At 51.2% G+C, this 25,060-nt stretch overlaps 1 long non-coding RNA gene and 1 other non-coding gene across 2 annotated transcripts; one reads left to right on the top strand and one right to left on the bottom strand.

Moving 5' to 3' along the window:
* On the top strand, nucleotides 1-23,195 carry LOC118761802. The gene is made up of 6 exons (XR_004997644.1): nucleotides 1-456; nucleotides 1,501-1,509; nucleotides 15,437-15,444; nucleotides 20,190-20,195; nucleotides 22,434-22,439; nucleotides 23,186-23,195. It is a non-coding gene; the product is annotated as an uncharacterized LOC118761802 (long non-coding RNA).
* Nucleotides 4,655-4,813, bottom strand: LOC115231128. The gene has a single exon (XR_003883491.1). It is a non-coding gene; the product is annotated as a 5.8S ribosomal RNA (ribosomal RNA).
* Nucleotides 23,196-25,060: the final 1,865 nt, after the last annotated feature.

The following is a 25,060-nucleotide window of genomic DNA, read 5'->3' as shown; positions in this document are numbered from 1 at the left end:
CTGCGAACGCTTGGCCGCCACAAGCCAGTTATCCCTGTGGTAACTTTTCTGACACCTCTCGGCGGACGCATAGCTCGCCGCTGTAATTCGGAAAGGATCGATGGGCCACGCTTTCGCGGTCCGTATTCGTACTGAAAATCGAGATCGAGCGAGCTTTTGCCCTTTTGCTCGACGTGTGGTTTCCGTCCACGCTGAGCTCGCCTTGGGACACCCTGCGTTACCGTTTGACAGACGTACCGCCCCAGTCAAACTCCCCGACCGACACTGTTCTCGACTAAGGGTCGCGCATCGGCTGCGCCGGCGCCCGCAAAGGTGCTCGACATGCACCGCGCGCTTCGCACCAGATAATGAACCACCGCTCGGCGACGGCCCGATCCCTTCTCCATCGATCGAGTGAGCGAGGAAACTACGGAAGTGGCGGTTTTTCATCGTCGCAAACGCGCGCGACACCCCGACGTCGAACGCGCTTAGCCGACGGCGCCCACGGCGCACCGACGAAACCGACCGCCGCGCGAGGCGCGACGGCGCGGACAACGAACAGCACGCCAGCGCGCCGCCGGTGACGGCAACGCCCGGCGCGGGGCAACGCGAATGCTACCGCCTATGCTACGCCTACCGTGTGCCCTCACAAAACCGGACTAGAGTCAAGCTCAACAGGGTCTTCTTTCCCCGCCGATCCGTCCAAGCCCGTTCCCTTGGCTGTGGTTTCGCTAGACAGTAGATAGGGACAGTGGGAATCTCGTTGATCCGTTCATGCGCGTCACTAATTAGATGACGAGGCATTTGGCTATTTAAATGAGATTCACTCTCCTTCCCTGTATTTTATCGTGGGTGGTCCCACGCTGTCGTAGCCAGGTCCCAGCTTAAGTTAACATTACGAATAAAATAAAATAAAAAAAACAGAAAAACTACCTAAGTAGTGGGGAACTAAAATTAACAGAAGCGGGTGCTTCTTCGATAGTCAGAAGAAGCTAAATGTCCAATTCGGGTTGTTATTTTGATTTTCATTTACTTAAATTTAAGCTCATATCGAGGCACGGCCCCCAAACCATGCCGCCTCCTCAAAAAAAAAAAAAAAAAAAAAAAAACTTCAGGGGCATCCTACACACCAGCCTCTCGGTCCTCAAAAAAAAAAAAAAAAAAAAAAAAATTTGAGCACTTCATCGAGGGGGTTTTATGTGCAGGATCCGATATAAACTCTCAGGGTCAAGTTTGGTGTGCGAGCCATTGGTATTACCTGCAGTGTAAATGGCTCTATACAACTGCAGGAAGCGTAGATATGGGCCAAACGTGGTTGGGCAACACGCTCGGCCAGGCTTGGAGCCCCGCTCTTTTGCCCACAAGCCACCATCTTATACGGCCCCTGGCAACCGTGTGTTTCGTAACTTATTTATTAACGAATTGGACTTCGCGGCATTTTCCAAGAGTAAAAGGAAGAAAGTCAAGAGTACAAGAGTAAGGAGTCCGACCCTGCAGACCGTAGGCCAACATCTTTCCTAGCCAACCGAAGTCCTCATACTAAGCCAAAAACCCCGCAACAGTCCGCGAAGGGCTCAATACTGACGGTTCACCAGTCATTCGACTGTCTCCCGTAGTGAGGCCGAAAGTGAGTCCACTCACGCAATAAATTGCGTGAGTCACAACAATCTGGCGTCAGGAGACAAAGTCAATATGACGGTTTACCCGTCAGTTGACTGGCTCCCGTAATGAGGCCGAAAGTGAGTCCGCTCCAGCAATAAATTGTGTGAGCCACAACAATCGGCGTCAGGAGACAACGTCGTGAGCCACCCAAGGACAGCAGGGACAGCAGGGACAGCAACCTTCACGAGGCGCTAACATATGGGCGAGATAAGAGGCAGGGTGGAAACATCCCATCCCTACCTCGCCCCGTCAGCAGCCCAATCCGGAAAGCGAACCCGGCCGTTCTAACCTTGGCCGTCCGTGGGCGCCGCCCCGTGAAATTCTTTAAAGAAATAGGGGGCCTTCACACCACACCGAAGCCAGGTAGTGACCGACTCGGATGAGCAGGAGGCCGACAAGCGCAACCACGATCAACAGCAGGGTATCATCCCACTCTGCACACGAATATCCTCCCCACTGCTTGGTCCCCACCAAAAAAATTGGAACCGCTATGGGGAAAAGGACACATTTAGTTAGTCTGCTGACGGGTTGGCGCCCGCAAGACCAATAATGGCTTGCGTCCCGCCCACAGACGTAAGCTCTTAAACCACGACAAGGTAGTGTCCCTATGGGTGAAGCCTGGCAGTGCATCCATCTCCCGGGTAAAACCCGTGAGATCATAACATACCAGACAAACTTGATGGTGCATCCACCCTCTCGCCTCGCTGCCAACACTGCAGATGTGTATCCCCCTGTACACGATCCACACCGGTGTTCCTATAGGACACCGCAGGTGCCCCTCCGACTAAAGTCTTTCTGCCCCAAACGAAACACGGTAAACAGAACCCGGGTTCCTCGGGGAAGGGACAAATCAACCCAATCGAGTGCTGTCAGGTTCACCCAAAGTGGAAGAGCTGTGGGAACACCAACCATTGCAAGGTTCGTGGGTCATAACCATCAAGCCCCACTTTAAGTTCTGCTTACCAAAAGTGGCCCACTTGGCACCGTGCATTCGTCGTCGCATAACGGCGGCCGCCTCCGATCGGGAGAGGAGCGGCCCGTTTCGCCCGTTCCGAGTTCGAGAGTAGATCGAGGCCGTCAACGTCCCCGGGGCCTCCAGTCGTTCGCTTTACCGGACGGAATTGCGTGTCGTTCTCCCGCTGGCGCCAGCTATCCTGAGGGAAACTTCGGAGGGAACCAGCTACTAGACGGCTCGATTGGTCTTTCGCCCCTACACCCGGTTCCGACGATCGATTTGCACGTCAGAGGCGCTTCGGACTTCCACCAGAGTTTCCTCTGGCTTCGTCCCGACCGAGCGTGGATCGCCATCTTTCGGGTCCCCGGCCGCCTGCTACACCTGAGTCGGAGCGGGAACGCCGGAGGACGCGAACGTCGCGGCGAACGCGCGGACCCGACCCGGGAACGATGCTTCGAAGCGCCGTCCCGCCGAAGGGCGAGACGGCGACGTCGTGTCACGTTCTCGCTTTCGCTGTGCCGTCGGAGTTCGCGAAGTGAAAGGCTCCAACGACTCGCAGTCGACTGGGACTCCTCGGTCCGTGTTTCAAGACGGGTCGGGTAGGTTGCCGATGCTCGTCGCTGACCGGCGGCAGCGGGCGGCTTTTCGGGCGGAAGGTGTCCCGCGACCGCAACGCGCGTCGCCCCCCTTGCGAGGGGTTTCCGCGCGGTCGCGGCGCGCGGGCGGCCGCGTCGCTCGCGACCTCCGCGAAGAGGCCGCGCGCGACTCGCTGCGTCGTTCGTGCTAAGGGCGAGGTGCGTTTGCCCGTCTCCGTCGGTTAGCCGTGCCTGCGCTTTACGTGGAGCGACGGGCCCGGTCGAGAAGAGCGCGTGGATCCCACCGACCGCCGCTTGCGCGGCGGCGACGGGGCTCTCGTATGCGACCTGCGGACGCCGCGCGCCTACCGGCCCGACGGGAAACGGGTCGCGACGACGGATCGGAGGGGAAGTGCGTCCGATGCTGCCGGCGCCCCGGAATCGAACGCCGACGAGGCGGCAGACGACCGCCCGCGGAACGAGCGGCCGCCACCGGCGCGTTCGTCGACGACGACGGCGCCTCGGCGTGAAGCAGCGGACTGAGTCCCCTCGCGATCGCGGTGAGCGGTCCTACCCGTTTACCCCTGGGCGTTTTCACGCTCTTGAACTCTCTCTCCAAAGTTCTTTTCAACTTCCCTCGCGGTACTTGTCGGCTATCGGACTCGTCCCCGTATTTAGCCTTGGATGGAGCTTACCCCCGCTTTGGGCTGCGTTCCCAAGCAACCCGACTCTCGGGCCGATGAACACCGCCGATCGCCGCCGGCTCCGAATGGGCCTGGCACCCGCTCTGGGCAGCCCCGATCGAGGGGACTCCGAACCTAGCCGGGCGAAACGATCGACCGTGTACGACCCTTGCGCCACAGCTCTCGACGACCGGCGCGGCCGACGAGATTCGGCGTTGGGCTTCTCCCGGTTCACTCGCCGTTACTTAGGGAATCCCGGTTGGTTTCTTTTCCTCCGCTTAGCGATATGCTTAAGTTCGGCGGGTAATCGCGTCCGAGTCGAGGGCAGCGTGAATAAAAAAAAGGAGACGCTGCAAATGAGACGGCTGCTGCTTGCTACTGCCGGCGCGCACACCACCGCTGTCGATCGGCACGAACGCTCGCACGAAAGAGATATTCCCACAGAGCGAACGCCGAAAGACGAGACGGCGGCGGCAGCGACGGAGGGCGGCGGTCGCTCGGAGAGGAACGCAGAGGAAGAAGGCGCGGACGCGACGAGGGGACTCGCCGCGTCGTTCCTCCTCCTCCTCCTACTACTGCGATCCCTTACTCCACTGCTTCCGCACTTCGGCGGGCTCCCTCCTCCGCAACAGCGCTTCGCAACGATGACGGTCTGGCATTACGGGAGACGGACGATCGAGCGGCGGCGGCTCGCGCGCGAGATAACTTGCGGGCCTCGCGGCGAGCGCCGCCCTTTCCTGCGACTCCCGACTCCCCGCCGCAGCCAACGGCCGCGGCGGACTGCGTTTTCGTGTCTTGACCGCCTCTCGACCGGACGGGGCCCCGGGACGATAGGATCCCGGGGCCGCAATGTGCGTTCGAGGTGTCGATGTTCACTGAGTCCTGCAATTCGCATCAGTTCACGCGGATAGCCGCGCTCTTCATCGACGGACGAGCCGAGTGATCCCCCGTCCAGGGTTTCGGTAATATTTGCTACTACTACGCGCTAGACGTACGGAAAGGAAAAAAAAAAAAAAGGAAAGCGGCAGCGGCCCCCGACAGGAGGCCGGCGCCGCGCGACGGAAAAAAAATAAAATGAGATTCGAAGGCGTCGACAGCGGAACGAAGCGCGCCACTGCCGACGCCGACGGCGAGGCAGGAAGGAAGAGAGAAATGGTCATGGAGCTCGCAAAGCGTGCAAGCCCCGTCGTCCGAGCGCCATGAGGGCGGGCCGACGCCGGCAGGGTGGTTGCGCGGTCGGCAGCAGAGTGTCGCGGCGGGCTGCCGCGACGGCTACTGCTGCGCTGTTAGAGGGCCGAATCAAGAGCATTCGGTGGTACTCGGGCGAGGGGGCCCGGCCGCGACTTACTGCTCGGAGAGTCTCCGAAAAGAGACTGCGCGCTAGGAGGCGAGGAAAAAAAAAAAAAAACGGCCGCGCGTTACGGTGGTCATCGGAAGGCGCCGGGCGGCGCCCACGGCCTAGGCCGAATCGCGCGGTCGGCGAGGCAGGAAGGAAGAGAGAAATGGTCATGGAGCTCGCAAAGCGTGCAAGCCCCGTCGTCCGAGCGCCATGAGGGCGGGCCGACGCCGGCAGGGTGGTTGCGCGGTCGGCAGCAGAGAGTCGCGGCGTGTGACGGCGGGCTGCCGCGACCGCTACTGCTGCGCTGTTAGAGGGCCGAATCAAGAGCATTCGGTGGTACTCGGGCGAGGGGGCCCGGCCGCGACTTTTGCTCGGCAAGTCTCGCGAAGAGACTGCGCGCTAGGAGGCGAGGAAAAAAGGACGGCCGCGCGTTACGGTGGTCATCGGAAGGCGCCGGGCGGCGCCCACGGCCTAGGCCGAATCGCGCGGTCGGCGAGGCAGGAAGGAAGAGAGAAATGGTCATGGAGCTCGCAAAGCGTGCAAGCCCCGTCGTCCGAGCGCCATGAGGGCGGGCCGACGCCGGCAGGGTGGTTGCGCGGTCGGCAGCAGAGTGTCGTCGCGGCGGGCTGCGGCGACGGCTACTGCTGCGCTGTTAGAGGGCCGAATCAAGAGCATTCGGTGGTACTCGGGCGAGGGGGCCCGGCCGCGACTTACTTATCGCGAATGTTTATTTCCTTCTTCTCCAATTCGAGAACACGGCGCTAATGATCCTTCCGCAGGTTCACCTACGGAAACCTTGTTACGACTTTTACTTCCTCTAAGCGATCGGGTTCGGTCGTCTTCTCCGGGCCATCAGAGAACGCGCCGACGACGGCGCAAAACGCCGCCGCGCGTAAGCGGACTCGTCGGCCAGATCCGAGGACCTCACCGGACCGTTCGATCGGTAGTAGCGACGGGCGGTGTGTACAAAGGGCAGGGACGTGATCGACGCGGGCTGATGACCCGCGCCTACCGGGAATTCCTCGTTCACGGGGTTGGTTCCAGGCCCCGATCCCTATCACGGGAGGTGGTTCAGAGGTTTCCCGACCCTCTCGGGCCGGGGGAGACGCGCCCGCTGATACCTCCAGTGTAGCGCGCGTGCGGCCCCGGACATCTAAGGGCATCACAGACCTGTTATCGCTCCGCCTCGTGCGGCTTTCTGCCGCCCGTCCCTCTAAGAAGCGCTGCGTTCGCCAACCGACTGGCCCGGACGCGACGGCGTGCCGCCGCCGGGCTCGCGCGGGCCGAGCCGACCGGGTCACCGCCGCCGCTCCGCAACCGACGCCGCAACCACGCCGCGACCGAACCCCCGCGAACGGGGGACGGCAGCCGGACGCGGCCGCAGCGCCGGACGCGAAGGAGAGCGGCGGCAACGGCAAGCCCGGGCCGCGCGCGGAGCTACCGACGACGGCTTCGGCGCCGCCGCGCTACCGGAAAAGCACTAATCGACGCGCTAGTTAGCAGGCCGGAGTCTCGTTCGTTATCGGAATCAACCAGACGGATCGCTCCACCAACTAAGAACGGCCATGCACCACCACCCACCGAATCGAGAAAGAGCTATCGATCTGTCAATCCTACCGGTGTCCGGACCGGGTGAGTTTTCCGTGTTGAGTCAAATTAAGCCGCAGGCTCCACTCCTGGTGGTGCCCTTCCGTCAATTCTTTAAGTTTCTGTTTTGCAACCATACTCCCCCGGAACCGACTATGGTTTCCCGCGCAGGCTCCCCGCCGGGTCATCGAAGCGAACGCCGGCGGAGCGCCAGTCGGCATCGTTTACGGTCGGAACTACGACGGTATCTGATCGTCTTCGAACCTCCGACTTTCGCTCTTGATCGAGGAAAACGTGCTTGCCACACGCCGTCGCTGCAGTGCGTCTTGCGACGATCCAAGAATTTCACCTCTAACGTCGCAATACGAGTGGCCCCGATCGCTCCCTTCGATCATTGCCTCGTCGTGAACGGAGACCGACGGATGACGCGCGGACGAGGCCATTTTCCATCATTCCATGCTTTTCGTATGCAAGCCGGCGGGGCTCGCTCTGAGCACTCTAATTTTTTCACAGTGAACGTACCGGCCGCCTCGGACACTCGGCGAAGAGCACCCTCGGAGGAACCGTGCGGGCCGAAACGACCGGGAGGTGGACGCGCTACTACCGCTAGAACGCGAACGGCGACGACGCCCAATAGCGCACCCGCCTCGTGGCTCCCGCGCGCGCAGCACGCCTGACCGACCCGCGCCGTTGAAGGCGCAGGCGTGAAACCGGACGCGACGCGACGACGCGACGCGGGCGAAGACGAGCGCTGGACGGGTGCCGAGTCGCGGCGGCGACGCGAGCAGAGCTCCGCGGCCCGACCGCGCACGCACCGGCGAATAGGGCCGGGAGTGCGAACGGACGACCGAAGCGGACGCGCCAGAAGCGCGCCTGCGACGGCGCCGTCGCCCCGAACGTGCTGGGGCACGTTTTCGAGACCCGAATTCCGACTACGAGCTTTTCAAACGCAACAATTTTAATATACGCTACCGGAGCTGGAATTACCGCGGCTGCTGGCACCAGACTTGCCCTCCGGTCGATCCTCGTTAACGGATTTGAAGTGTACTCATTCCGATCGCGGGGCCTCGACAGAGTCCCGCGTCGTTATTTTTCGTCACTACCCTCCCCGTGCGGGAGTGGGTAATTTGCGCGCCTGCTGCCCTTCCTTGGATGTGGTAGCCGTTTCGCATCCCCTCTCCGGAATCGAACCCGATTCCCCTTTACCCCGTTGCCACCACGGTCGGCACTGACCGGGCCGTCGACAGTTGATAGGGCGGACTCGCGGGGGACCCGTCGCGCGAAGGCTAGTGCGATACTAGCCCGCGCGATCGTACTGACAGTTATCCAGAGTCACCAAAATCGAAGGGCGTGAAGCCGCCGCACGCCTAAGACCCGCGCGCGGAAGGCGCGGCGGCTGCTGCGACGGCCCGTACGCGTCGGTCTCAGTCTAATATTTGCGCCGCGACCAATGCGGAAGGCCGACCGTATCGTCGCGACCGGGAGGGACGGGCGCGGATGCGCCGCCCAGATCCGGCCGAGCGGACGCCGGCGGCGAACGACGGCGACGCCGCGCGCGAAACGCGACGGCTGCCGAACGCCGTTTTCGAGCCCGACGCCCGGGTGCGACCTGCGATCGCGGCTTCGGTTGCATGTATTAGCTCTAGAATTGCCACAGTTATCCACTCTCCTCGCGGTGGAAGAATACGGTCCCGAGGATTAGGTCCGGTTCCTGAGCCATTCGCGGTTTCACCATTCGTTTACGGCATGAACTTACACTTGCATGGCTTAAGCTTTGAGACAAGCATATGACTACTGGCAGGATCAACCAGGTATCACCGACGTTACGTTTCGAGAGAACGAAGCGCGCGGCGGCGGCGGCGGAAGCTCGGGAAGCAGCCGCCCGCCCGCCGCCGACGATCGGAAAACGAGAACGAAAGGAATCGGAGGGGGCCGATAAAAACCGAGAGGCGCGAGGGCGCTCGCGAGTTCGGCCGCCGTTCGTATACGCGCGCGCCAGCTGCTCCTCCTCGTCCCGGAGGCGGAAGCGACACGGGTCGACGCGCGAAGAAGCGTTCGCGATACAAGAAACGGTTTGCGATCCGACTGCCGCACACCGGGGCCGCTGCGGACGGGCTCCGGTGCGGGTCGATTCGAAGTATGGGGCCGGTTCCGGTGCGGAAGAAGAGGGAAGAGAAGAGAAGGCGAAGAAGGCCAGCGACTAGGTCGGCAGACGAGAGGGGCAGCGGCGATTGGCGCGGGCCCGCTGCAGCTTTTAGACTCGCCCGGCGCCCTACGCGTCGGTGGTCGTCGTCGTCGTCGCTTCCTCCACCCGATCCTTTCGAAACGGCTGCGACGAAGTGCGTCCGGACTGCGGTCAACGAGCGAGTGCCATGACGGTGGTCGCCACGAAAACGACGACGCGCGCCAAGGCGGGGTGATGCCGGGAAGGTAAAAAAGAAAAAGCTGCAGAAACGCTACGAGGCAGCGAAACCCGGAGTTGAAGCCACGGTTCCGTCCAGGGAAGAAGGGACGGACACGGCACCGCTCTCTTTCGGAGACGCCGCGTCGCCTGTGGCGGAACGGGAAGCGACGGCTAGCCCGTCCGCCGCGCCGGCGGCGACGCGACACGAGGTCAGCGGCGTAACCTGACCGGGTCCTCGGCGGCGAAGACGAGGCCGGGGGTCGGAAGGAAGAAAAAAAAAAGAAAACGCGGTAACGAGAAGCGGTTCGATTGCGGGAGGACGAACCGATTGCGAGCGTGAAGAGGCGGGCAGACGCGGGCGTCGAGGGAGCGCGTCTAAAAGGCGGGCGGTGCGGCGGCGGCAGACATTCGAGGACGCGCCAGCCGTGTAGAGTCGACCTTGCACCGGCAATAAGGGAGCCAACCGTTGGCAGAAAGGAGCGCCGTCAACATCCCTTCCAGGCGGTCCACCTATGTCGTTCGGCCGCGACCCTACGTGAATAGCGCTTGTGCGGCGGTTGCCGGCGGGCGAGCGAAGGAAGGAAATAAGGCGGGCGGGCGGGCGGGCAAACGCGTGCGTCGAAAGGGTCGGGCGAACGCAGCGGCGTCTGAAAGGCGGGCGAAGGCGTGCGTCCAAAGATGCGGGTAGAACGCAGCGTCTAATAGGCGGGCGTGAAGAAGCGGACGTCCAGAGGCGGGCGAAGGCGGACGAAGGCGAGCTTCAAAAGGCGGGCGAAGGCGGGCAAACGCGGGCGTCAACGGGCGGGCGAACGCAGCGTCTGAAAGGCGGGCGGTTCGGCGGCGGAAATTCGAGGACGCGCCGGCCGTGTAGAATCGATCTTGCACCGGCAAACGGGGAGCTAACCGTCATCAGGAAAGGAGCTACGAGGACATCCTTCCGAGACGCTAACCTATGCCGATCAACCACAACCCTACATATTAGTCTGGACCCCCTTGGGGTGCGACGGTCACCTAGAGGCGTGACTATCCAGCCGGGGCCGATCCGTTTGCTTACGGTCCGAGCACCTCCTTGTTCACGGGTCGGACCACGTCGCTGTTTTTACCCGGTGCATATCGCCACGCACTCCCGGCGACTGACGGCATCGATCGCGCCTACGTCCACGCGTACGCGGGCGAGAGCGCGAGTTTCGCTCGAGTCCCACTAGAGCCTCGCGGTAGCGCGGCGGAGCCGAGGGCGAAGGCGGTAGAAAGCGGGCGAACGCCCGCCGCAATCGGCCGTTGCCTGCACCGGCCTCACTTTGTCATCTTTCGGGAATTTACGGGACGGACCGCGTCGCCGCATCGAACGCCCGCACGTCGCGACATCGGTCGCGGCTACGTCCACGCGTACGCGGGCGAGACCGCACGCTCGAGTTCGTGCTTTCGATTTCACGACGGTAGGGCGGCGGAGACGCGGGCGACGGCCGCACGCCTTCCGCCGATACCTCGTGCTAGCCGCAGTTGTCATCTTTCGGGATTTTTACGGGACGGACCACGTACTCCTATCGAGCGCCGGTATCTCGTGAACGCCTTCCGGCATTGGTGGCGGCTTAGTCCACGCGTACGGGGTCGAACCGCGAGCTTAGGTTCGTTTCTTTCGATTTCGGGCACGTCAGGGCGGCGGAGCAAAGGGCGACCGTGCTAGCCGCAGTTTGCCATCTTTCGTGTTTTCACGGGACGCACCACGTCGCCGTATCGACGGCATGCATCTCGTGAACGCCTTCCGGCATCGGTGGCGGCCACGACTCGCGTACGGGGGTCGCACCGCGAGCTTAGCTTCGTTCTTTCGGTTTCGGGCCGTCAGGGCGGCGGAGCAACGGGCGACCGTGCTTGCCGCAGTTTGCCATCTTTCGTGTTTTACGGGACGGACCGCGTCGCCGTATCGACGTCCGTGCATCTCGTGAACGCCTTCCGGCATCGGTGGCGGCTACGTCCACGCGTCCGTGGGCCGTACCGCGACGCGTGGGTTCGTTCTTTCGGTTTCGGGCACGGTCGCGCGGCAGGAAGGAACGGCGACCGGCGCGGGCCTTCCGCTAACGGCCCCGCGGCTCGCGGACGAACGGGAGAAAGCGAGGCGGCGCGAAGGCGGCGGCCGTCCGCCGGGCTGACGGCGTCGAAGGCTGACGTCTCTGGCGTCCTGCCGAAACGGTCCCCGGCATGAAACTGCCGACTGCAAGCCCTCAATATAGTCTTGACCCCCTTGGGGTGCGACGGTCACCTAGAGGCGTGACTATCCAGCCGGGGCCGATCCGTTTGCTTACGGTCCGAGCACCTCCTTAACTCACGGGTCGGACCACGTCGCTGTCTTTACCCGGTGCATGTCGCCACGCTCCCGGCGAATGACGGCATCGATCGCGCCTACGTCCACGTGTACGCGGGCGAGAGCGCGAGTTCGCTCGAGTCCCACTAGAGCCTCGCGGTAGCGCGGCGGAGCTGCGGGCGAAGGCGTGTAGAAGGCGGGCGCATGCCCGCGCAATCGGCCGTTGCCTGAACCCGTCCGCACTTGTCACTTTCGGGAATTTACGGGGGGGACCGCTCGCCGCATCGAACGCCCGCACGTCGCGACATCGGTCGCGGCTACGTCCACGCGTACGCGGGCGAGGACCGCACGCTCGAGTCGGGCTTTCGATTTCACGCACGGTAGGTGCGCGGAGACGGGGCGACCGGCGCACGCCTTCCGCCGCTACCTCGTGCTGGCGCGCGGTTTGTCATCTTTCGGGATTTTTACGGGACGGACCACGTCTCCTATCGAGCGCCGGTATCTCGTGAACGCCTTCCGGCACCGGTGGCGGCTACGTCCACGCGTACGGGGGTCGCACCGCGAGCTTAGGTTCGTTCTTTCGAATTCGGGCACGTCTGGGCGGCGGAGCACAAGGGCGACCGTGCTAGCCGCAGTTTGCCATCTTTCGTGTTTTCACGGGACGCACCACGTCGCCGTATCGACGGCGTGCATCTCGCGAACGCCTTCCGGCATCGGTCGCGGCTACGTCCACGCGTACGTGGGCGAGACCGCACGCTCGAGTTCGTTCTTTCGATTTCGGGCACGCTAGGGCGGCGGAGCAACGGGCGACCGCGCTAGCCGCAGTTTGCCATCTTTCGGGTTTTTACGGGACGGACCGCGTCGCCGTATCGACGGCGTGCATCTCGTGAACGCCCTTCCAACATCGGTGGCGGCTACGTCCACGCGTCCGTGGGCCGTACCGCGAGCGTGGGTTCGTTCTTTCGGTTTCGGGCACGGTAGCGCGGCGGAGGAACGGGTGACAGGCGCGGGCCTGCCGCCAACGGCCCCGCGGCTCGCGGACAAACGGGAGAAAGCGAGGCGGCGCGAAGGCGGCGGCCGCCCGCCGGGCTGACGGCGTCGCAGGCTGACGTCTCTGGCGTCCTGCCGAACGGTCCCCGAGGCATGAAACCTGCCGACTGCAAGCCCTCAATATAGTCTTGACCCCCTTGGGGTGCGACGGTCACCTAGAGGCGTGACTATCCAGCCGGGGCCGATCCGTTTAACTTACGGTCCGGGCACCTCCCTAACTCACGGGTCGGACCACGTCGCTGTTTTTGCCCGGTGCATATCGCCACGCACTCCCGGCGACTGACGGCATCGATCGCGCCTACGTCCACGTGTACGTGGGCGAGAGCGCCAGCTTAGCTCGAGCTCCACTTCGGCCTCGCGGTAGCGCGGGCGAAGGCGCGGGCGAAGGCCCGCCGCTACCGGTTCCGGCCGCAGTTTGTCATCTTTCGGGAATTTACGAGACGGACCACGTCGCCGTATCGAACGCCCGTACCTCGCAACATCGGTCGCGGCTAGGTCCACGCGTACGTGGCCGACACCGCCCGCTTAGTTTCGTGCTTTCGATTCCACGCACGGTTCGGCGGCGGAGACGCGGGCGACCGGCGCAGGCCTTGCGCAGGCCTGCCGCTACATCGCGCTAGCCGCAGTTTTCGTCATCTTTCGGGATTTTACGGGACGGACCGCGTCGCCGTATCGAGCGCGTTCATCTCGTGAACGCCTTCCGGCATCGCTGGCGGCTACGCCCGCGCGTACGTGGGCCGTCACGCGAGCTTGGCTTCGTTCTTTCGATTTCGGGCACGGTAGCGCGGCGGAGCAACGGGCGACAGGCGCAGGCCTGCCGCTAACGGCCCAGCGGGGCGTGGAGGAACGGGAGAAAGCGAGGCGGCGCGAAGGCGGCGGCGGCCCGCCGGGCTGACGGCGTCGTAGGCTGACGTCTCTGCCATCCTGCCGAACGGTCCCCGAGGCATGAAACCTGCCGACTGCAAGCCCTCAATATAGTCTTGACCCCCTCGGGGTGCGACGGTCACCTAGAGGCGTGACTGTCCAGCCGGGGCCGATCCGTTTGCTTACGGTCCGAGCACCTCCCTAACTCGCGGGTCGGACCACGTCGCTGTTTTTGCCCGGTGCATATCGCCACGCACTCCCGGCGACTGACGGCATCGATCGCGCCTACGTCCACGTGTACGTGGGCGAGAGCGCACGTTTCGCTCGAGCCCCGCTTGAACCTCGCGGTCGCGCGGCGGGGCTGCGGACGAAGGCGGTAGAAGGCGGGCGCATGGCCGCCGCTATCGGCCGTTGCATGCACCGGCCGCAGTTTGTCATCTTTCGGGAATTTACGGGACGGACCGCGTCGCCGCATCGATCGCCCGCACCTCGCGACATCGGTCGCGGCTACGTCCACGCGTACGTGGGCGAGACCGCACGCTCAAGTTCGTTCTTTCGATTTCGGGCACGTTAGGGCGGCGGAGCAACGGGCGACCGTGCTAGCCGCAGTTTGCCATCTTTCGGGTTTTTACGGGACGGACCGCGTCGCCGTATCGACGGCGTGCATCTCGTGAACGCCCTTCCAACATCGGTGGCGGCTACGTCCACGCGTCCGTGGGCCGTACCGCGAGCGTGGGTTCGTTCTTTCGGTTTCGGGCACGGTAGCGCGGCGGAGGAACGGGCGACCGGCGCGGGTCTGCCGCTAACGGCCCCGCGGCTCGTGGACGAACGGGAGAAAGCGAGGCGGCGCGAAGGCGGCGGCCACCCGCCGGGCTGACGGCGTCGCAGGCTGACGTCTCTGGCATCCTGCCGAACGGTCCCCGAGGCATGAAACCTGCCGACTGCAGGTGGGGGTGACTTCTTTCATCGTCTCCATTCTTGCCATCTTTGCCCCGCTCGTTCTCAAAGATGGCATCAAGTGCGCCAATGTGCGACCGTACAAGTGCAATTCCTGTCTCTTTCGCTCCATCTGAGCCGCTGTCCTCTTGTAGCCTCTGCTCTTCAGCGCAGCCGCAATCACCTCGCTAGGGCTATCTCCGCCGGCGCACTCCCATGCTTGTACGAATAAATCCAGCTCGTCAGGTCTCCATGCTCTGGACATGCTGGATGATCTGTCTATTTGTTTATCTATTTAACTATGTTCGAGAGAAGACAAGAAGATATTTAATCTTAGGCTAATTATGGGATAGAGTATTATTAATATTAACAATATTAAAGTTTGTGGGTAAAAACGTTATTTAATCTTAGGCTAATTAGGAGATAGAGTATCTGAAAATATGTTAACAATATTACAATTATATTAAAGTGTGGGTAATAATCGTTATTTAATCTTGGGGCTAAATAGAAGGTAGAGTATTCAAAAATATATTAAAGTGTGGGTGAAAAAGTTAAAGTGTGGGTAAAAACGTTATTTAATCTTAAGGCTAATTAGAGGATAGAGTATCTGAAAATATGTTAACAATATTACAATTATATTAAAGTGTGGATAATAATCGTTATTTAATCTTGAGGCTAATTAGAAGGTAGACCATCCAAAAATATATTAAAGTGTGGGTGAAAAAGTTAAAGTTAAAGTGTGGGTAAAACGTTATTTAATCTTAAGGCTAATTAGAGGATAGAGTATCTGAAAATATGTTAACAATATTACAATTATATTAAAGTGTGGGTAATAATCGTTATTTAATCTTGAGGCTAATTAGAAGGTAGAGCATCCAAAAATATATTAAAGTGTGGGTGAAACGTTATTTAATCTTAAGGCTAATTAGAGGATAGAGTATCTGAAAATATATTAACAAATATTTAAAATGTGGGTAAAAAATTAGATGTTAAAGTGTGGGTAATAAACGTTGTTTATTCTTAGGCTAATTAGAAGATAGAGTATCTGAAAAATTATTAACAATAAACAGTATTAAACGTTATTTAATCTTAAGGCTAATTAGAAGATGGAGTATCTGAAAGAGGTAAGAAAGAGGGGAAAAGTTAGTTATCTATATAAGTTCGTGAAAGTTCACGTCCATGCATATATACGCATACATATATACATACACGCACACACACACACATACACGTGCACACACACACACATATACACAGACGGGGAGAGAAAGAAGGTGGAAAAAAAGAAAGAAAATGAGTGAAAATATATTAAAATATATATATATTTTAAAGTGTGAAGAAAGGGTTATTTAATTTTGAAGCCAAGTTCGAGACAGTTATTGAAATGTAAACAAACAAAAAAATAGCGATCGTAGACTTTAACGGAGATGTGGGCTTTGGTTATATAAAATAGGATAATAAACAAAATATGAAATAGAAGATGAAAGTGATACTTAATCCAACGATGTGGTCTGGATTTTTCGTGGTTTTTTTTCGTGGTTATTTTCCAGGAGATGTTTCTTTTTCCTTCTACAGTGGATTTTTTTTTTTCACCATGTGCGTTTTCGGTCAAAAGAAAATATTTTTACTGTGTTTGGCTTCAGGCAAAATATATTACGTTTTTGATTAATATATTTGTAGCCGAAGTGTTGTAGTGGGATTTATGAGTTGAATTTGTGACTTTCAGTAGATTATTTCACCGATTTATGCACACTTTCTGCTTTTTAAACAGAGCAAAGACGATACACGACTCTCCCTGTCGGATCCGAAAAAGAAAATCATATATATATGTATATATATATGTGTATATATATGTATATATATATGTATATATATACATATATATATATGTATATATATACATATATATATATATATATATATGTATATATATATGTATATATAATATATATATATATATTATATATATATATATATATATATGTATAATATATGTATATATATATGTGTATATATATGTATATATATATTTATATATATGTATATAATATATATGTATATATATATGTATATATAATGTATATATATATTTATATATATGTATATATATATGTATATATATATATATATATATATATTGTTGTTTGTTTTCCACCTGCCTTCGTCTTTTGTCTATTTTCATAAAGCTTCCCATTATATATATATATATATATATATGTATATATATATACATATATATATATATATATGTATATATATATATTACATATATATATATATGGGGAAGCTTTATGAAAATAGACAAAAGACGAAGGCAGGTGGAAAACAAACAAACAATTGTATTAGTATGGCGCTCAGGAAATATAAATAAAACAAGTCTTTAACGTTTCGAGCCTACGCTCTTCAACAGAAAGATACACAGAGAGAAAAAAACACAGAAAGAAGGAGAGAAAAAAATGCTTGCAGTAACTAACGAACCAACATGGCGATCTGATTTCGGCCAGAAGTCAAAGATCAAACATGAGACGCGAGAGCGAAATTAGGGGAGACAATAGGGTTGAGTGACCAGCTCCAACATAAGGGTGTGTGTGTGTGTGTATGAGAGAGTATTAGTGCGTATGAGAGGTCTGGACGTGTGTATGTATAGGTTGATTAAATGTATATATATATATATATATACATATATATATATTGAATTCCTATTGAATTTTTTGCTACCCTAAATTGATTAATTGATAATTTTCTCACTAATTCTGAGATTGAATCGGCAGTTTATATTTACTGCTGATGGGTTGGCGCGAATACGTTGGTCTTGAAAATTTTAAGACAGATATTCCGGAGGCATTGATACAGACGCCTTGTGTATATTTGTCTCTCCCAGGTTTTTTACTGATGAAGTGTGACCTATGGTAGATTAGCTGAATTTAATTTAATTAAGCTATTTTATCATTAAAAACACAGAAACGATGCATCGTCTAAAACATGAATTAGGGTAAACGTTTTTAAATTTTCACCTAATTTCTGAATTACTACTGCTTGGCGGTTTGAGTTCTGGCTGCTCTCTCTGGTGGACGAATGGCCTGTTAAGGCCATTCCTAAATTGTTATATTTATATATATATACATATATACATATATATATATATATATATATATATATATATATATATATACATATATATATATACATATATATACATAATACATATATATACATATATACATATATATATATATTACATATACATATATATATATATACATATTATATATATATACATATATATATACATATATATATATATATATATACATATATATACATATATATATATATATACACATATATATATATATGTATGTATATATATATATACATACATATATATACATATATATAATATATATATATATATATACATATATATATATATATATACATATATATATACATATATATATATATTATACATATATATATATATATATATATATATTATATATATATTGTATAGAGGGCATTATACACATAAATGCCTCACACTAGGAGGGACAAAGTCATTACTACCAAAATTATACTAATCATACCCAAATGCAGTTTTTCAAAGCAAGACATTTAAAAAATGAATTTAGTTCTGTATCACCGTGATTTCACATTCAACTTACGTCTAATGATCATCAGCAGAACTGATTCTGAACATATCATAAATAAACTACCAACCTTACGTAGCGAAGACGAACAGACAACTGCTCACTCCGGCCAAGCACATGGAATGTTTATAAATCATATATCCTGTAAATGGCGGGCTTTTTACGACCTGCATGTCGGGTAATGAAAAGTATTTCGGAATAAGTTTAACAATTAAGGATAATCTCTTAATAAGGGATCTTAACAAGAAATTATCGGGTAGCTAGCGTGAAAACCTCATAAAAGAAAAGAATTCGAAAATAATTTTTTTCTTTTGAACAAATTAATTATATCTATATTGTATAGAGGGCATTATTACACATAAATGCCTCACACTAGGAGGGACAAAGTCATTACTACCAAAATTATACTAATCCCTCCTAGTGTGAGGCATTTATGTGTAATAATGCCCTCTATACAATATAGATATAATTAATTTGTTCAAAAGAAAAAAATTATTTTCGAATTCTTTTCTTTTATGAGGTTTTCACGCTAGCTACCCGATAATTTCTTGTTAAGATCCCTTATTAAGAGATTATCCTTAATTGTTAAACTTATTCCGAAATGCAGTTCGTAAAAAGCCCGCCATTTACCGGATATATGATTTATAAACATTCCATGTGCTTGGCCGGAGTGAGCAGTTGTCTGTTCGTCTTCGCTACGTAAGGTTGGTAGTTTATTTATGATGTGTTCAGAATCAGTTTCTGCTGATGATCATTAGACGTAAGTTGAATGTGAAATCACGGTGATACAGAACTAAATTCATTTTTTAAATGTCTTGCTTTGAAAAACTGCATTTGGGTATGATTAGTATAATTTTGGTAGTAATGACTTTGTCCCTCCTAGTGTGAGGCATTTATGTGTAATAATGCCCTCTATACAATATAGATATAATTAATTTGTTCAAAAGAAAAAAATTCTTTTCGAATTCTTTTCTTTTATGAGGTTTTCACGCTAGCTACCCGATAATTTCTTGTTAAGATCCCTTATTAAGAGATTATCCCTAATTGTTAAACTTATATATATATATATATATACATATAATATATATATACATATATATATATATGCATATATATATATAATATATATATATATATATATATATATTATATATATATACATACATAGATATATATATATATATATACATATATATATTATATATATATATATATATACATATATATACATATATATATACATACATATATATATACATACATATATATATACATACATATATATATACATACATATATATATACATATATATATATACCATATATATATATATACATACATATATATATACATACATATATATATGCATACATATATATATACATATATATATATATATATATACTTATATATATATGCATATATATATATATATGCATATATATATATATATATATATATATATATATATATATGCATATATATATATATGCATATATATATATATGCATATATATATATATGCATATATATATTATACATACATATACATATATATATATATATATATATACATATATATATATATACATATATATATATATATATATATATATATATATATATAGATATATATATACATATATATATATAATATATATACATATATAAATATATACATATGATTGATTGATTCTAGTTTCAGCTGATGAGCTGTGGCCATGCTGGGGCACCGCCATTTGGTGTTGCTACTTGGTTTTACTTCACGAAAGCTTTTTAGCAACTGCCATATATATATATATATATATATATAATATATATATATACATATATATATATATATATATATATACATCATCATCATCATCATCATCATCATCGTTTAACGTCCGTTTTCCGCGCTAGCACGGGTTGGACGGTTTCGACCGGGGTCTGGGGAGCTCGGGACTGCCCCAGGCTCCAGTCTAGTCTGGCAGTGTTTCTACAGCTGGATGCCCTTCCTAACGCCAACCACTCCGCGAGTGTAGTGGGTGTTTTTTACGTGCCACCTGCACAGGTGCCAGAGGGGTCTGGCATCGGCCACGTTCGGATGGTGCTTTTTATGTGGGGGGTGGGGTGCAGAAATATATAGGGGAGCACCAGTGGGGAGGGGTGGTTCAGAGAAATGATGACAGGTTCTAGGCAAGTAGAACGTAGGATATCAAGAGAGGGGTAATGCATGGTGAAATAGCGTGTTGAAGAGGGGGGTTCGAAGAGTAGACACCTATAATGGTGGTGGGAGAAGCGACATCCGGTATAGATGGAACAAAAATATAGAGATATCCGGTATTGGTGGTGGGGGTGGGCAAGGGCGGGTGCACCGGGCGGGAATGGCGATGTTTTTAGGGTGGCATGTAGAAAGAAAAGGAAAGCAAAGCAGATTGGTGGTTATAAGTTCAAAACATTTAAACGGTAGACAAATGTATGTATGAATGAAAAAAGAAGGGAGAAATCTTAGCCTGCTCATGGACATCGCTGTAAGCCAGGGGAAGAAATGATAGTGAATGGTGGAGATCGAATTAAAGGGAACATGCGAAGGTTGAAATCTTTAGAGAAACGGGCGGGAATGGCGATGTTTTTAGGGTGGCATGTAGAAAGAAAAGGAAAGCAAAGCAGATTGGTGGTTATAAGTTCAAAACATTTAAACGGTAGACAAATGTATGTATGAATGAAAAAAGAAGGGAGAAATCTTAGCCTGCTCATGGACATCGCTGTAAGCCAGGGGAAGAAATGATAGTGAATGGTGGAGATCGAATTAAAGGGAACATGCGAAGGTTGAAATATATATACATATATATATATATAATATATATATATATATATATATATACATATATATATTATATACATATATATATATATACATATATATATATATATACATATATATATATATATATACATATATATATATATACATATATATATACATATATATATATATATACATATGATTGATTGATTGATTGATTGATTCTAGTTTCAGCTTATGAGCTGTGGCCATGCTGGGGCACCGCCATTTGGTGTTGCTACTTGGTTTCACTTCACGAAAGCTTTCTAGCAACTGCCATTTGCTGCATGAGAGAGTTCGATGCAGCTGCCCTCATCTGCCCCTCCTGCCGTGAAGTTGGTCCATCCGGGACACCTGACAGGAAGAGATCCAGCTTCATTTTAAAGACATCTGCATCCACCCCATGCAGGTCTCTCAGGTTCTTCGGGAGGATATTGAAGAGCTGTGGGCCTCGGAAGCCCAGGCTATCACAGAATCTTGTCCTACATCTTGATGGCAAGTTTGGAGTCCTAGGCACCACGCAGTGGCGCCCAGTTCTGGCATTTGCGTAACTCTCGATGCCAAAGTTCAGGACACGTCCCTCCAGGATCTTCCAGATGTATATTATGGCATATCTTTCCTGCCTACGCTCCAGGGAATATAGTTTTAATCTCTTGAGTCTTTCCCAGTAGCTTACATTCTGCATAGAGGCTATCTTCTTTGTGTAGCTACGTTGGATCGCCTCGAGCTCTGTGTGTTTCCGTAAGTGCTATGCATAAGGCTTGATTGCATGCAACAAAGTGTCTCAGGAACGGGATTTTTGTCCTGTTACTGAGTGTTTGCAGTCCTCTGATGTTCAGTAGGAGCATCGAGGTGTGGTGTACGTTGTTGCCGGCGGTATTTATATATACATATATATATATATACATATATATATATATACATAATATATATATATATATATATTATATATATATATATATATATATATATATATATATATATATATACATATACATATATATATATACATATATATATATATATATACATATATATATATACATATATATATATATACATATATATATGTATATATATACATATATATACATATATATATACATATATATATGTATATATGTATACGTGTTGTTGAAAGGGCAGCTGCTGAACAAGAATCTTTTTTGTGCATGGCACAAAAGATTGTACAGCAGCTAACCTGGCTCCATCAAACTCAAGCTCGCAGATGGAACTACCCACAGTTCACAAGACCACCTCAGCAAATAGACCCAAGGTGGACACCACCGGCAACAGCATACACCTCACCTCGATGCTCCTACTGAACATCAGAGGACTACTAACACGCAGTAACAGGACAAAAGTCCCGTTCTTGAGAGACTTTGTTGCATGCAATCAAGCCTTATGCATAGCACTTACGGAAACACACCTGAAACCGGACATAGCGGATGCGGAAGTACACATACCACAGTATGTTGTACTACGGACCGACAGAAAATAAAGGAGTCATGGAGGAGTTGCTATGTACATCCGTGAGGACCTCACACCCCAGTTCCTTTTGTCATACTCAAACTCGGTGTGTGACACACTAATTGTACATGTAAGGCAACTTGGTGTAGTTGTGTGTGCTACATATCGCCCTCCAGATTCCCCGAGCCATATGGGCAAGTTTGAAGACTGCCTTATAAAAATAGAAGAAGTTCTAATCACACTAGAACAGCACATAAGTGTACTTCTCATGGGAGACTTCAACCTGCCCAATGTCAGATGGCCCGAGGGCCTTTCTCTCCCAGGAATGACACGAGGTGAACGGGGACAGGCGAGGTCCCTCCTGAACGTCATCAACACCCTGTACATGGAGCAAGTAATACTCCAACCAACCAGGGCAGGTAACACACTGGCTCTCTGCTTCACAAATGACATGGATCTCATCCATAATGTGAAAGTGACGCCAACACCACTCTAGGATCAGAACATGGTAGAGCTGACCATGTACGGGCCAAAGGAAACAATGGACATGCAGCCTACAAGAAACTCTCAGAATCTTTCCAGCTTGAACTTCAATAAGGCAAACTGGAAACAAATTGAGAAAGAGATCCTCAAACAAAACTGGCCTGAATGTCACTCCTCACCGGACATCGACATGAAACTTCAACAATTCATGTCTGTAATGCAAGCCATATGCTACAAATGTGTCCCAGAGAGAAAGGCCACTGTACACAAGAACAAAATCCCCAGAGAGAGGAAAATTTTAATGAGACGGCGTACAAAATTTTCAAATCGCCTAAACAAACAGATTGAAAGCAGTGAAAAGTCCCGCCTGAAGATAAAACTGTTGGAAATCGAAAAATGTCTGCAACTCTCCCATGAGAAGGAAAGAGCAGACAAAGAAGCCTGGGCTATAGACAACATAAAATCTAACCCCAAAGCTTTCTACAGGTATGCCAAAGAAACAGCTACGGCGCACTGTAGAATAGGGCCACTCCTTGAAAAGGATGGCACACTTACAGGAAAACCAATGAGGGTAAGTGAAATACTGAATGAGCAATTCAAGAGTGTTTTCACTCCACTCCTGGGGCATCTCCAAATCAGCAATCCAACGGACATCTTTACCACTGCAGATATAAAATCAGAGGCGGCGACGATAGATTACATCGATATAAAGGAAGACGATGAAATGAAAACAGACTCAGCTACTGGCCCCGATGGATTCCCGGGAATCCTCCTAAAAGTAAGTAAGAGAGTCCTAGCAAGACCACTGCAGTTCCTCTTTCAGAGCTTCCTTGCAGCTGGCAAACTTCCAAGAAAACTGAAGGAAGGTAAAATATGCCCCATTCATAAAGGAGGTAGCAGAGCGGAAGCCAAGAACTACAGACCTATCTCCCTAACCTCACACATCAGCAAGGTCATGGAACGAATAGTCAGAAGGAAACTAATCACCTTCCTTGAAGAAAATGACTTGCTGCCTGACACCCAACATGGTTTCCGACCAGGAAGAAGCTGCTTAACTCAGCTCCTACAACACTATGACTGGGTGCTGAAACAACTGCTCAACCACTCAAATGTGGTAGTGATATATCTCGACTTTGCAAAGGCCTTTGATAAAGTCGATCATGGAATGATATGTCACAAACTGCGTGATCTTGGCATAGTTGGAAAATTAGGAGAATGGCTTCATGACTTTCTGAAGAATAGAAGTCAGGTGGTAACTGCCAATGGGGCCACTTCCATTAACACGCAAATAGTGAGCGGTGTTCCGCAGGGCACTGTTTTGGGACCACTACTGTTCATAATGGCCCTCTCAGACATGCCCTCAGCCACGCAGAGAGCCACGATCACAAGTTATGCAGATGATACAAAAGTCTCACAGGCAATACAGAACCCTGAAGACACTAAGCACCTGCAATATGAGCTGGACGAAATATACAAGTGGGCTGAAAAGAATAGCATGCAGTTCAATACTGAAAAGTTTCAAGTTTTATACTATCAGCATGCAAAACTGAATGCAATACCCAATGAATACACTGGACCCGGAGGGATTGCGATCCTAGAGGCACAATCAGTGCGTGACCTGGGTATTCACATGAGTGATGACGCGACCTTTCGTGTACATGTTGCTAAACTGGCAATGAAATGTAGACGGATGGCTGGATGGATTCTCAGAACCTTTAGAACAAGAGAACAAGAAACCATGATGGTCCCCTGGAAGACACTTGTCCTAAGCCACTTTGACTATTGCTCTCAGCTATGGTCACCATCCAGTGTCAAGATGATCACAGAACTTGAGGCGATCCAACGAAGCTACACGAAGTAGATAGCCTCTGTGCAGCATATGAGCTACTGGGAAGACTCAAGAGATTAAGCTCTATTCCCTGGAGCGTAGCGAGAATGATATGCCATAAATATATCTGGAAGATACTGGAGGACTTGTCCCAAACTTTGGCATGGAGAGTCACACAAATGCCAGAACCGGGCGCCACTGCGTAGTACCAAGGACTCCAAATTTGCCATCAAGATGTAGGACAAGATATTGTGATTGCCTGGGCTTCAGAGGCCCACAGCTCTTCAATATCCTCCCAAAGAACCTGAGGGACCTGCATGGTGTAGATGCGGTTGTCTTTAAAGTAGGACTGGACCTCTTCCTGTCAGGTGTCCCGGATGAACCAACTTCACGGCAGGAGGTGCAGATGAGGGCAGCTGCATCGAACTCTCTCATGCATCAGATGGCGTTTGCTAAAAAGCATCC

Source organism: Octopus sinensis, unplaced genomic scaffold (assembly GCF_006345805.1).
Source record: "Octopus sinensis unplaced genomic scaffold, ASM634580v1 Contig17508, whole genome shotgun sequence".
NCBI lineage: Eukaryota > Metazoa > Mollusca > Cephalopoda > Octopoda > Octopodidae > Octopus > Octopus sinensis.
Note: the sequence above shows the minus strand (reverse complement) of the source record. Positions and strands in the feature narration are given on the sequence as shown.